Source organism: Felis catus, chromosome F2, assembly GCF_018350175.1.
Source record: "Felis catus isolate Fca126 chromosome F2, F.catus_Fca126_mat1.0, whole genome shotgun sequence".
NCBI classification, from domain to species: Eukaryota; Metazoa; Chordata; class Mammalia; order Carnivora; family Felidae; genus Felis; species Felis catus.
The window spans coordinates 8,677,555-8,690,687 of record NC_058385.1 but is presented as its reverse complement, the minus strand read 5'-3'; positions in this window follow the sequence as shown (position 1 = coordinate 8,690,687).

Sequence of the window (13,133 nt, the reverse complement as noted above, 5' to 3'; positions counted from 1 at the left end):
AATCAGCTATAGCAACTTCTTATTGGATATGTCTCCGGAGGCAAGGGTAACAAAAGCAAAAATAAACTATTGGGACTTCATTGAATTAAAAAGCTTTAGCACAGGGAAGGAAACAATCAACAAAACTAAAAGGCAGCCCATGGAATGGGAGAAGATATTTGCAAATCACATATACGATAAAGGGTTAAAATCCAAAATATATAAAGAACTTGTAAAACTCCACACACACACACACACACACACACACACACACCCCAAATAACCCAATTTAAAAATGGGCAGAAGACATGAATAGACATTTTTCCAAGGAAGACATACAGATGGCTAACAGACATGTGAAAAGATGTTCAACATCAACTTATCATCAGAGAAATACAAATCTAAACCACAATGAGTTTACGTACCTGTCAGAGTGGCTAAAATTAACAACTCAGGAAACTACAGATGCTGGTGAGGATGTGGAGAAATGGGAACCCGCTTCCTCAAAAAGTTAAAAATAGAACTACCCTATGACCCAGCAATTGTCCTACAACTGCACTACAATTACTAATTGTAATTGCAATACAAACAATACTAAACCGAAGGCATGCATGCACCCTGATGTTTATAACAGCATTATCTACAATAGCTAAATTACGGAAAGAGCCCAAATATTAATAGATTGATGAATGGATAAAGAAGATGTGGTGTGTGTGTGTGTGTGTGTGTGTGTGTGTGTATATACACATTATATACATATAATGTATATATATAATGTATATATAATATATATAATGTACATATATAACGTGTGTGTATATATATAATATATATAATGTGTATATATATGTATATATATATACATAATATATATTATATATATATAATGGAATATTACTCAACCATAAAAAAGAATGAAATCTTGCCATTTGCAATGATGTGGATGGGGCTAGAGTGTATGATGCTTAGTGAAGTCAGCCAGGGAAAGACAAATACCATATGATTTCACTCAGATGTGGAATTTAAAAGTTTAAAAAACAAAGCAAATGATCATGGGGGAGGAAAGAAGTAAACCAAGAAACAGACTCTTAACTATAGAGAACAAACTGAGGGTTACCAGAGGGGAGGTGGGTGGGGAGATGGGTGAAATAGGTGATGGGGATCAAGGAGGGCACTTGTGATGAGCACTGGGGTGTTGTGTGTAAGTGCTGAATCACTAAATTGCGATTACCTGCGGGAACTAACATTTCACTGTATGTTGACTAACTGGAAGTTAAATAAACAGTTACAAAAAGAAACAAAACAAGGGAAGGAAAGCTTTCCATGTCTCGAAGATGGGGACCTTTGTGATGACTGTCCACAAACCGAGTGACTTATCAGAGTCTCTTGTGCAAACGATAAAAACGCACGGCATTCTATAAAATGCTTTGTTATGTTTGTTATTTCCATATTTTTAACATTCTTGAGAACCAAGGATGGAACCAAGTAAGGAATACTTACTGCATTCTCACAGCCGATCCTCTAACCCAAAGCACTCAGGAAGGGCCAGAGAAAGGAAAGGACACCTTGGGATTCAAAGCACAGTTTATTGCACGTTATTTAGGGAAGCTACGTGTATAGCGGTTAGAGGAACGGGAGCTTTGGAATCACAGTCTGGGCTCAAATCTCACTTCTACTTATGAGAGGTACACCCCTCGGCGAGTTACGTACCTACCTGAGTCCCATGCTTACCCCACAGGGCTATTTGGAGAATTAAATAAAACAAGGCATGGGAAGCGCATAGTGTTTAGTACTTGGTAAGTGTTTGCTCATCAGGATGCTTCTCGAGTTTTTTTTTCTAGCTGCCTGGTTGCCACAGCTGCCCAAGGACCTTCCTGGGAGTCGTGTCTCCTCTGGTCAGAGCTTCCTGCACACAGGCTTACATAAAGCTTTACCTCTGTCCCCAAACTGAATACTTTCAGATGCCTGAGAGTGTGGTCTGTTAGTCCAGGGAACATTTCGGCAATGAATGGCTAGAGAAATGTCAGAACTCTTGTCCTCAGAATGGTCCCAAGGCATAACAATATGTTATTGAAAATTAATAGTTTTTACAGAGAGCTACATGAAGCATCTACTTTGAGAGCAAACTTCCTCCTACAGAAAAACCAGAAAGAAAATCACGATCTTTTCTTGTTCTCCACATAAAAATCCTGTGACCCAGAATGCTTTCTGCATCACACTTGGATTTGTTTGGGGGAGGTTCCCTCAGTTTTACTGACAAATAATTGACATATCACTGTATAAGTTTAAGGCATATAGGATGATGATTTTATTTACATATATTGTGAAATGATTACCACAATATATTAAACTAACATTCACCTTCTCATAGAGATACAATTTGAAAAAAACAAAACAAAACATCTCCTTGTGATGAGAACTCATAGGATTTTTTTTATCTTCTAACGGAAGTTTGTATCTTTGACTACCTTCCTCCAATTCCCCTTCCTGCCACCCTCCTCCTCTGCTAACCACAAGTCTGACCTCTTTTTTCTATGACTTTGCACTTTTTTTTCTTTTCTAGTTTCCATATATAAATGAGATCATATAGTATTTGTCTTTCTCTGAGTTATTTCACTTAGTACAATGTCTTCAAGATCCATCCATGTCAGATATCCTGGGTGGCTCAGTCAGTTGTGTGTCCAGCTCTTGATTTCGGCTCAAGTCATGATCTCAGTGCTCATGAAGGTTCATGAGGGCTCATGAGATCGAGCCCCATGTCGGACTCTGTGCTGACAGTGCAGAGCCTGCTTGAGATTCTCTCTCTCTCTCCCTCTGTCTGCCCCTGCCCTGCTCACTCACTCTCTTAAAATAAATAAATAAACATTTAAAAAAAGATCCATCCATGCTGTTACAAATGGTAGGATTTCCTCATTTTTTATGGCTGAATAATATATACATACACAAAATGTAATACACACACACACACACACACACACACACACACACACACACACACATTTCAGCTTCATTCTCCGATTATCCATTGATGAACACTTAGGTTGATTCTATGTCTTGGCTATTGTAAATAATGCTGCAGTGAACATGGGGGAGCAGGTATCTTTTCGAATTAGGGTTTTTGTTCCCTTTGGATATCTTCCCAGAAGTGGAATTGCTGGATCACATGGTATTTCTATTTTTAATTTTTTGAGGATCCTCCATACTGTTTTCCATAATGACTTCATCAATTTACATCCCCACCAACATGCACAAAGCTTCCTTTTTCTCCACAACCTTGCTATGTGAAAAAAAATGAGACTGGACCCATATTTACACCACTTACAAAAATTAACTCAAAATGGACTAAAGATTTAAATGTAAGACCTGAAACTCCCAGAAGAAAACTGGAAAAAAGCTGTTTGACATGGATCTGGGTGATGAGTTTTTGGATAGGACACCTTAAGTACCAGCAACAAAATAAAAAATAAGGGAGACCGCATCAACAACAGGGCAACCTTGCAAGAGTTAAATGAATTGAGACGTGCAAAACACTCAGAACTTGCATAACATGGGGCGCCTGGGTGGCTCCGTCGGTTGAGCGTCCGACTTCGGCTCAGGTCATGATCTCGCGGTCCGTGAGTTCGAGCCCCGCGTCGGGCTCTGGGCTGACAGCTCAGAGCCCAGAGCCTGTTTCAGATTCTGTGTCTCCCTCTCTCTCTGACCTTCCCCCGTTCATGCTCTGTCTCTGTCTCAAAAATAAATAAATGTTAAAAAAAAATTAAAAAAAAAAAAAGAACCTGCATAACATGTAGGAAGATTCCAGAAGTGTTGTTGCTATTGCTGCTGCTGCTACTACTTACTATACCAGTGGTTATTTCCTCAAGCAGCTGTGGTCTGTGTTAACATGGGTTTTCTAGGTGTGCACATCTGCATGAAATGGTTGTGTGAGTGTTCAAGTCTAACACAATATGATTATCAAAAATCAAGAAAGTGTCACCAAAACCAAAAATTCCTCTATTATTTTTTTTTAAAGGCGGGTCTGGGAAAAGGACACATTAGCTCCAAGAAAAGCCTGCTCTGATGGTAAAGGCCTGGACTCCATTCAGGAGACCTCTGTCCTAATCCTGAAGTTACCTATTTTATTAGGTAGCTCTGGGACCTTGAATAAAGCTACTCGACCTCCCACACACACACACCCCGCCGCCCTCTTGGTCCTCACTATACAGTAGAAATAACTACCTGGCTTGACTTTCAGAGGGATATTTTAAGTATCAGGTAAACATATGTCAAGGCTTTCTTTGTACTACAATAATATTTCCATTTTATTGAACAACTGCCTGATGAAAAGCAAATTTCCGTTAGATAGGAAAACATCAGGTGGCTTCATATAATAGAAAATGACTGGACTGAGAATCCAAAGCCTTGGTTTACCAGTTACATAACATTGGGCAAGCCAAGGCTCAAAGACCTTATTTCGTTAGCTATAAAGCTGTCCTACGAATCTGTGACCTCCTTGCGGGTCAAATTAGATGATGTGTAGGAAAGTACCCTGTGAATTGGTACTATTCTTGTTAGCATAAAATATTTTCATACTCACTACTTACATAATTTAGGAATTCAGTGACTATAGCTGTTGTTGCTGAAATACATTATTTTGGAGAATCAAAGTCTCAAGGATAAATTCCCTTGCACTAAATGCACCACGCCTGTGCCTTCTCCCTTGCCTTCCTATAGGAACGAAGTGATCTTTGAAACACATTAATCAAACCATCACACTCCCTTGACCAGAAATGTTCAGACGGTTCCCAATGTCCTTGGAATAATGTACGGTTCCCTGTCCAGGCCAGGAAGCAGGTCCACGATGTGGCGGTCTTCTTCATCTACCTCCCCCCCTCTCATTTTCTCTACTCCCTGCTCACTTCCTGTGCTCCAAGGATCTTGATAAGACGCCAGAATACATCAAGCTCTTTCCTACAGGAGGGTCTTTGCCCAAACAGTTCTCTCCGACAAGAAGACATTCTTCCTCCTGACTTTCACATTGCTCCTGCCCATCCTTTAGGCCTCGTGTAGTCTCTGAACTCGGCCCTATGGCTCATCCTATTCGGTTGGCTTGATTCCGTTACATAGTTACAGTAGCAGGTACCAGTTAAGCACACAGAGCCTTCTCGTTCAATGTCAGCAAACCTTGGGAGAGATGATGCTGAACATCTAAAACCAGAGAATCAACTTCCACGTGAAGAGTAGGAATCTTCATTTGCTTCTATAAAATTCCAAAGATTTTTTTTTTTAATTTTTTACTGCTGTTATTAACTCCTGTATTCCAGGATTAGGAAACCAAGGAATGTCTCCACTGTGGTTCCTGGGTGACTCCGTCAGTTGGATGTCTGACTTTGGCTCGGGTCATGATCTTGTGGTTTGTGGGTTCGTGAGTTCAAGTTCCGCGTAGGGCTCTGTGCTCACCTGGAGCCTGCTTGGGATTCTGTGTCTCCCTCTCTCTCTGCCCCTCCGCTGCTTGTGCTCTGTTTCTCAAAAATAAATAAGCACTAAAACTAAATTTAAAAAAATGTCTCCACCAAGATTTGCCTGCAGTATTTCTAATTATGGTAGATTTCCTTTTCTTGAGGTCCTCCCATTCTTCCACGGTACCTGGTCTACCAGGAAATGACCTTCCTTGATACCTATAAGGCTGGGAGGAGACCTGTAAGCCCCAGAACAGGTATCAGTCCAGCTTCCTGGGAAATAAGGTTGGAAGGCATTGGTTCCACATATGGGCTATAACCACTGTCCCTAAAAACAGGAGTTTATCGTATATGATCAAATGACACTTTTTAATGACACTTAAAAATGACACACCTGGGCTGTGGTTACAGTATCAATGTCTTCAATTACATCCTGGCAAAGAGAAAGAAGTGGTTCTTATTGAACCTATAAAAATAAGTCCATAGCCATAAAAGAGGAAGGATCTCAGCATCTCAGTAATAGTCACTGTGATAGAATCTGTCTACTGCCCTAAATAGGTTCATGGACAAAGGAAATTAATATTTTTCATGTTACCAATACAATGGCTTGATCATTTATGGATATATGCTGGTTACAGTAAATTTCATTCCATATATTTGTCTAAGCTTAACCCATTAGCAAGACGTTCATCTGAAATCCACGTTCAGAACTAGAATTAGTCCTCTGAGCACATGTTAGTTTACAATCTACACTAAGATTCCCCATAAGACATTTCTCAAAATTCTGAGGGTGTCGGTTGGAACGAGATATCTTTCAAAAAGAGTTTTATGGCAGCTTATGCAAGCATAGCTTCCTTCACTGAGGATCAGACACATATCAAGAAGAAAGGAAAAGGACTTCACATGCCCATCAGAAAATAGAACGTTGGGAGGAGACAAGATGGCGGACCAGCATGGAAGTTTTTTGTGTGTCTCGCGTCCACGTAATACAGCCCGACCAAGCTGTAAACCATCCTACACACCTAGAAAACTGATCTGAGGATTAACACAACCATCTGCACAACCTGAACCACAGAATTCAGCAGGTAGGTGGCGTGGAGAGGTGAACTTGGGGAGTGAGAAGCTGTGAAAGGTAGGGAACCAATTTTGTGGGAGGAGAGAGGGCAGAGACTGCGGAGGGGAAGAGGATATGGGAAAAGCACCCCTCCCCAAAAGCAGCCGGGGAGAAAGTGGAAAATTGGAAACAGCCACAGGGAATAAATGAAAAAGGGAGAAGGGAGAAAGGAGAGGGTTTAAATTCCACGAAGACTGTAAATAAAGGGGAGCGCAGAGACCGCAACTCCGCAGCTCCCTACCTGGCGGTGCTCTGGTGCGAAGGGCGAATCCCCGGGAGCAGAGTGGGGTCCGGGAGGTGCTCGGGCCACACGGGCAGAAGCGGTTCCACTGCTGGAAGGACATTTGGTACAGACGGTTGAAGCCACCTGGTCCCGGCAGACCCCGGAAAACGGCCACACTCGCTGGTGCTGGAACAAGGTCGTTGAGGGTGAAGCCCGCTGCCAGGCGTGTGTTGTGATTTTCCATAATCCCTGAGACGCTGCTGCTACACCATCTCGCGACCTTTTCCTGGGGCGGGCTGGCACCTGGCCGCAGTCTCGGAGCTCCGGCAGCAGCAGGGTCCAGCGGGCGTTCCTGGCTGCAGCCGACATTCGGCCGTTGCTCAATCGGCCAGTGCTCGGAGAGACCCTCCCGCAGAGGGGCGGAACGGGTCCAGTCCGCAGTCCTTCGGAAGTAAGGGGCGGGGAAAACAGACGCATCTGAGACCAAACTTGGGAGAGAGGTACTGCCTGGGGCTTGGTCACGGACAGTGAAAGAGCGGGGAGTGGACAGAAGCTGAAGACAGAGGACAGGTGCGCGATTGCTGATCGGGGAGAACAGACAGGGTAGCTGGAGGACGCCATTTTCACGCTCCCGCGCACGCGCATACTTACGAGCACCGAAACCATCCACCCCAGGAGGCCAGCGGCGCCATCTAGTGGAGAACGGAGCCGTCACACCGAGCCCCGCCCAACTGGGACCACCTTGCTCTTCAAGAACACAAGTCTCACCGACGGCTTAGTTTATGGACTATGAATCGCTACATAGACTGACTTCTAGGGGAAAACGAAGTAATTTCAGTCTGATTTCAATCTGTTAGCAGGTCCCTGTATTCAATTTTCTTTCTTTTTTTTCTCTTTTACTCTTCTTTTTCTTGAATACAGAAAGAGAAAAAATTCATTTTTATTTTCCCTTTTTATTAAAAATATTTTTCTTTAATTTTTTTATTATATTTTTTATTTTGTGTAATTTTTTCAATTCTATCTTACTTCCATCATTTTATTTTAGTCTACTTCAGTGTATTCACCTTTTCAAATTTTCAAACAATTTCCTTTTTTTTCTTTCTTTTTTCTCTTTATCGTTTCTTTTCTTTTTCTGGAATGCGGAAAGAGAAAAACTTCATTTTTATTTTTCATTTTTATTATAAATATTTTTCTTTAATTTTTTTCTACTATATCCTTTACTTTTGTGTAAATTTTTTCAAATTCTATTTTACTCCCATCATTTCATTTTAGTCTACCTCAGTGTACTCATTTTTTCAATTATGAAATGACTTCCTTTCTTTTTCCCCTTCTTTTTCTCTAATCTGTCAAACCACTTTCAACACCAAAACCAAAACACACCTAGGACCTAGCATCATCTATTCGATTTGTGTGTGTTTGTGTGTGTGTGTGTTTTTAATTATTAATTTTAATATTTTTTTAATTTTAATTTTTTATTTCAATTTTTCTACCTCATTAATTCATTAATGAAAAATATTTTTCAAAATATATTTTTTCAAATTCTATTTTACCCCCATCATTTCATTTTAGTCTACTTCAGTGTATTCATTTTTTCAAATTCTCAAACGATTTCATTTTCTTTCTCTAATCTGTCAAACCACTTTCAACACCCAGACCAAAACACACCTAGGATCTAGCATCATTCATTAGATTTGTGTGTGTGTGTGTGTGTGTGTGTTTAATTTTTTAATTGTAATTTTTTAATTGTAATTTTTTAATTTTAATTTTTCTACCTCATTAATTCCTTTTCTCCCTTCAAAATGACAAAATAAAGGAATTCACCCCAAAAGAAAGAGCACAAAGAAACGACAGCCAGGGATTTAACCAACACAGATACAAGCAAGATGTCTGAACCAGAATTTAGAATCACGATAATAAGAATACTAGCTGGAGTCGAAAATAGATTAGAATCCCTTTCTGCAGTAAAAAATAGCCAGAATGAAATTAAAGATGCTATAACTGAGCCGCAATCATGGATGGGTGCAGCAGTGGCAAGGATGGATGAGGCAGAACAGAAAATCTGCGATATAGAGGACAAACTTATAGAAGAAAATGAAGCAGGAAAAAAGAGGGAGATTAAGGCAAAACAGCATGATTTAAGAATTAGAGAAATCAGTGACTCACTAAAAAGGAACAACATCAGAATCATAGGGGGTCCCAGAAGAGGAAGAGGGAGAAATAGGGGTAGAAGGGTTATGTGAGCAAATCATAGCAGAAAACTTTCCTAACCTGGGGAAAGACACAGACATCAAAATCCAGGAAGCACAGAGGACCCCCGTTAGGTTCAACAAAAACCAACCATCAACAAGGCATATCAGAGTCAAATTCACAAAATACTCAGGCAAGGAGAGAATCATGAAAGCAGAAAGGGAGAAAAAGTGCCTAACCTACAAGGGAAGACAGATCAGCTTTGCAGCAGACCTATCCACAGCAACTTGGCAGGCCAGAAAGGAGTGGCAGGATATATTCAGTGTGCTGAATCAGAAAAATATGCAGCCAAAAATTCTTTATCCAGCAAGGCTGTCTTTCAAAATAGAAGGAGAGATAAAAAGTTTACCAAACAAAAATTAAAGGAGTTTGTGACCACTAAGCCAGCCCTGCAAGAAATTTTAAGGGGGACTATCTGAAGGGAGAAAAGATGGAAAAAAAAAAAAAAAAGCAACAAAGATTAGAAAGGACCAGAGAACACTACCAGAAACTCCAACTCCACAAGAATCATAATAGCAAAAAATCCATATTTCAGTACTCACTTTAAATGTCAGTGGACTCAATGCTCCAATGAAAAGACATAGGGTTACAGAATGGATAAGCAAACAAGATCCATCCATATGCTGTTTACAAGAGACCCACTTTAGACCTAAAGACACCTTCAGATTGAAAATATGGGGATGGAGAACCATCTATCATGCTAACGGTCAACAAAAGAAAGCTGGAGTAGCCACACTTATATCAGAAAATCTAGACATTAAAATAAAGACTGTATCAAGAGATTCAGAAGGGCATTATATCAGAATCAAGGGGTCTATTCACCAAGAAGACCTAACAGTTGTAAACATTTATGTGCCAAATGTGACTAAATCAATTAATCACAAACATAAAGAAACTCATCGATAGTAATACCATAATAGTAGGCGACTTCAACACCCCACACACAACAATGGACAGATTATCTGATCAAAAAATCAACAAGGAAACAATGGCTTTGAATGACACACTGGACCAGATGGACTTAACAGATACATTCAGAACATTTCACCCTAAAGCAGCAGAATATACATTCTGCTCCACTGCACATGGAACGTTCTCCAGAATAGAACATATACTGGGACATAAATAAGCACTCAACAAGTACAAAAAGATCAAGATCATACCGTGCATATTTTCAGACCACAACACTCTGAAACCAAAAATCAACCACAAGAAAAAATTTGGAAAGGTAACAAATACTTGGAGACTGAAGAACATCCTACTAAAGAATGAATGGGCTAACCAAGCAGTTAAAGAGGAAATTAAAAAGTATATGGAAGCCAATGAAAATGATAACACCACAACCCAAAACCTCTGGGACACAGCAAAAGCGGTCATAAGAGGAAAGTATATAGCAATCCAGACCTTCCTAAAAAAGGAAGAAAGATCTCAGATACACAACCTAACCTTATGCCTTAAAGATCTGGAAAAAGAACAGCAAATAAAACCCCAAACCAGCAGAAGACAGGAAATAATAAAGATTAGAACAGAAATTAATGCTATAAAAACCAAGAAAACAGTAGAACAGATCAATGAAATCAGAAGTTGGTTCTTTGAAAGAATTAACAAAATTGATAAACCACTAGCCAGTTTGCATCAAAAAGAAAAAGGAAAGGACCCAAATAAATAAAATCAAGAATGAAAGAGGAGAGATCACAACCAACACAGCAGAAATAAAAACAATAATAAGAGAATATTATGAGAAAGTATATGCCAATAAATTGGGCAATCTGGAAGAAATGGACAAATTCCTAGAAACATATAGGCTACCAAAACTGAAACAGGAAGAAATAGAAAATTTGAACAGACCCACAACCAGTAAGGAAATCGAATTAGTAATCAAAAATCTGCCAAAAAACAAGAGCCCAAGGGCCAGATGGCTTTCCAGGGGAATTCTACCAAACATTTAAGGAAGAGTTAACACCTATTCTCTTGAAGCTGTTCCAAAAAATAGAAATGGAAGGAAATCTTCCAAACTTTTTCTATGAAGCCAACATTATCTTGATTCCAAAACCAGACAGAGACCCCACTAAAAAGGAGAACTATAGACCGATTTCCCTGATGAACATGGATGCAAAAATCCTCAACAAGATATTGTTGCCGGATCCAACAATACATTAAAAAAAAATTATTCACCATGACCAAGTGAGATTTATACCTGGGATGCAGGGCTGGTTCAATATCCACAAAACAACGTGATTCATCACATCAATAAAAGAAAGGACAAGAACCATATGATCCTCTCAATAGATGCAGAGAAAGCATTTGACAAAATACAGCATCCTTTCTTGATAAAAACCCTCAAGAGAGTAGGGCTAGAAGGAGCATACCTGGAGATCATAAAAGCCACATATGAATGACTCAATGCTAATATCATCCTCAATGGGGAAAAACGGAGAGCTTTCCCCCTAAGGTCAGGAACAAGACAGGGATGTCCACTCTCGCCACCGTTATTCAACATAGTATTGGAAGTCCTAGCCTCAGCAATCAGACAACACAAAGAAATAAAAGGCATCCAAATCGGCCAGGAGGAGGTCAAACTTTGACTCTTTGACTCCTGAAATCATTGTTTCACCATATGCTAACTACTTTGGATGTAAATTTTAAAAAATAAAAAAAGAAGAAGAAAAAAGAAAATAGAACACTGAACACATTTACATTTCTTTCATTGAGTTCACCATCCAGCCCTATGGCTTTATTTCTGTTCTGGTTGATCCCGATCTGAGTCTGCTTTCACACTGTCAACTGCTTCTGGACGGAAGAGGCCCAAGGGATCAGATTCTGCCTCTGCTGTGTCCTGACGAGAGCAAGAATGTCTGCAGCTCACAATGGGAAGCCCATACCTAGAGTCCACTTGTTGGCCAATCCCTTTCCAGACTGACTTTTTAGTGTTTCGTGTTGCCCTGTGTCTTCCACCAGACATCATTTCTGGCTTGTAGCACCAGAGCCTTTGGGCACATGAGAGGAGCCCACACACTTCCTACTGATGACAAAATTGAATGCACCTAATTCCATTATTTGGGTAACCAAAAGCATCAGTTGGAGAAAGGATAAACTATTTTGGCATAAGACATGACCACTTTACACGGATTTGGTTAATTATTACAACAATCGCCAGAATGTACCAACAATCGCCAGAGCCCTTCTCTTCATCCCGGCGAAGATCTCTGATGACACATATTTGTAGTAATAAATTTTCGTGGAAAAGTTTGAGTTTCTCTTTTTGACTTGACAGCTTTTCCCCACATTTCCTCGGGGCAAATCCTATAATGGGGCTAAACTAAGGAAGAAATAGAGAGCATACCAAATGTATCCCATCGTTCCCAGCATCCCGGTAGCCACTGATTGCCATGTCATGGGTTTCAGCCAAAAGAACGAGCCTTGGGTGGTTTGGTCAACTAAGAAGTGACTCCAAGCGCAGTGACATCTTCAGTTTTATTTGTCTAAACAAAAACATACAGCTGAATGGCTACCCTGGAAGCCTCAATAGCTAGAGTGACAATACAGTTGTTTTTAAATGACGGAACAGAAGGCAACAATATTAATTAATGAAGGGATGATTAATAATAGACTTAAGAAGCTTCCAGCTATGACAAATTTTTATTCTTCGTTTGAACGATTCAATAGAATGACAAAAGTTAGAGAAAGGGCTCAGAGCATTCTGACAAGGTAAGAATCGTCAGTCTCCAGGCAGGTGACACTAAGGTAGAGAACAGTTGTTGTTTCCAGCAGACTGAATATTCTATGGCCAAGTTTAAGCTACGAGGTCCCTCATCTTTATATACAAACATTTATGTTGCTTATTACTTTTAATAGGCATTAGTATGTGTGTATGATATTAAACCTATAGAATATGCATAGAGCGACATGACAGTATCAATTTTAGCTATAAACCTGAACTTTAAAATATAATTAACCTTAGCATCATCTTAGAAAATTAGGTATATGTCACACTGAACTTACTATCTCAATTCAAGCTTTACAAAAAAAAAATAACTCAAAACCATATTAGGTGACTCTATACCTTTGCTCTATGAATTTTAATTTCTTTAAAAATTTTACGGTGAACCAAAAAAAATTTTTTTTAATGTTC